Genomic DNA, 2,500 nt, shown 5'->3' with positions numbered 1-2,500 from the left:
AATATCATTCCTTACAACTTGATGCGGCCCTAAGTGGGTAAAGTGTAGGAAATGACACATTATATTCCACCACATTCCCAGACTCCAACCTCTGGTGCGAAACATAAAGAAAACGGCACTAATCGTAAAATGTTGACGGCGGCCAACACGACTCACGGAGGAAGAACGTAAATATAAAATGGACCACTCCTATCCGACCATAAAGTGAGAGGGACATTCAGACGAGTGATATTCCTCATCTACCAGGATTTGTGTACACATATGTCTTTTATATATCCTATGATTCTTTCAGACACGCTGGGTACTACAGATAGAAACAACCAGATTAAACTGATATGGAATATCTGCATAACCTGTGGATAATTATTATCTACTAAGCATAGTATAATAGTCAGTAAAGCATTTAAAATTGGAGAAAACAATAGAAATAATGCAAAAGCCACAACACATTTTTCTGTTATTTTTCCACTTTTCTCTTCAAAAAGCAGGAGACGGGGAAAGGGTCTGCAATACTTCTTGATCCGATTACGTATGAAGTTTTAATGAATTTCAAATGAACTGGAGCGCCAATAATACCCTGTCCGAAATAAAGGAAAATAATCGCTGGGACAATACCAGTGAACAACCAAGGGATATAGCACACAAGGCCAACAATAAAACTTCTGAAAGGGGAGTGAGCGCTCACGGCAAGCAGCGAACACCCTTTAAACTTCCCTTTGATCCTGTTCAGCGCACACAGAACGGGATCACAGAACGCCTGGGCAAAAGTTTTAATATGTCGAGGGAGAAAGAACACAAGAAGGCGCTGTCCTGCATTCTATTGATCTAGACATTATAACAAAGGATTGTGAGCTCAAACAGTCAGTCTGCCTCCTAAATCTCTTGTTTGTGAGAGCAAGCGGGTGACTGTTACGCAAGATACAACGTGGGACATCGATGATCTGTAAAATAACACAAACACAAACATAACAAAATCAGGAGTCGATTTTGTAATTACTTTTACGAAAAGAATTTGTTATTTTTCTGATTTAGTAATTTGCAATTTATATTTGATGCATAAAGTAAAATGCTAGAATGATAACAGGTCTCGAAACTGCCTAAACTTCTTATGTATAGGAAAATCTGATGCATATAGAATATCAATCTATCTTAATTAGTTTCTGTAACTGCAACTGGTTACAAAAATGTTTGTGGATTTGATCTCAGCTTCCCCACCCTGGTAAACCCTCATCATAAAGATATATGTACCATGCAAAGAACGAGAATTCTTCGTGGAAGGGAATACTGTGACTGCAGTCGGACACGAAAGGCAGCTCGTCGGCTGTATAGTTCGAAGGCAGAGTCCGACTAAGCTCCTTACGCTTGGAAGTAAATAATCCACTTCATGATTAAACGGATTACTTCTCATAACTCAAAGACCAGAAGCTGCTACGCTGTTATGTCTCTCATTTGTCAGCGGCCGTAATGTCGGAGTCGCCAGGGCTCCGTTAATAAAAAAAAAATTTGTATGTGTCTGTTATCCATACTCCATTTTTTTTTTGTTCTATTGGAAAGAGTTCTTCTGAGAGACTATAATATAAAGCGAGCGCTAATCGCAGCTCGACTGCGGAGTCACGAATGATACAAGGATGACACTTCTGAGTGTCACTCGCCGTCGTTGCTCTGCTTCTGTTGAAACGAGCAGCAGCAGCACAGCACATGACGTGTGTCTGAGTTTCTTTCTGGCACAGCGTGTCAACTGGGAGAAAGAATAAGCGAGTGTCACTGTTTCCCACTTGTCCCTCCGCGGTGCTAAATCTGGGCGCCATTAATCGATCGGACGGTGCTTCAGCGTGCGGGCAATAGAGTGGTTAACCAGTTCTGATCCTTTATTTGCGCTCAGCGACCATAAAAAAGGATTGACATCCGGCTAATATTTGTGGGCTTTTGTTTGTATTCCCATGTATTTCGGTTATTTGTCCGTTATAGCTCTATTTTAGTAGAACGTGAAATAGCTCACGGTCGGGAATTTCAAATTTCTGCGTTACTGTCTTTATGTTGACATTTAATTCCAGCCTTTCTGGACGTCCATACCATACTAATTAACTCTAGTCTCCTCGTAGAAGACAGGTTACAATTTTTATTGCATTAGAACTCCCTTTGACCAGATGAACAGAGTATAAAATCCTAATGTATCTTTTTATTTTGAAATTATTTTTTCTGTCTACATTACTTCCAGTGTACATACATGCATAATGCCAATGCGACAACGATTATAATGACAATTGCCACAGCCACAGATGTAAGTTTGGAATAATTAGAAATATAAAAGAATGTTTATAATTTTACACATACACACGCATGGAAACACATATAAACATAAATTTACATGTATGCGGTCTTGAACAGCATGTATGTACAGATTCACCCAGATTCACTCGCATGTACACACACACACGCACATTTGGACACATAAACCATACAACATTCTACCCACAACAAATTTCTGGGTTACCATAAC

The 2,500-nt window shown here is 39.6% G+C and overlaps 1 protein-coding gene across 1 annotated transcript in view; it reads right to left on the bottom strand.

Moving 5' to 3' along the window:
* LOC119589994 overlaps positions 1-2,500 on the bottom strand; it is a 207,275-nt gene that overhangs the window by 100,447 nt on the left and 104,328 nt on the right. The window lies entirely within an intron of this gene.

The sequence above is a fragment of the Penaeus monodon genome, chromosome 26, assembly GCF_015228065.2.
Source record: "Penaeus monodon isolate SGIC_2016 chromosome 26, NSTDA_Pmon_1, whole genome shotgun sequence".
Taxonomy (NCBI): Eukaryota; Metazoa; Arthropoda; class Malacostraca; order Decapoda; family Penaeidae; genus Penaeus; species Penaeus monodon.
This window is presented reverse-complemented; position numbering and strand designations above follow the sequence as displayed.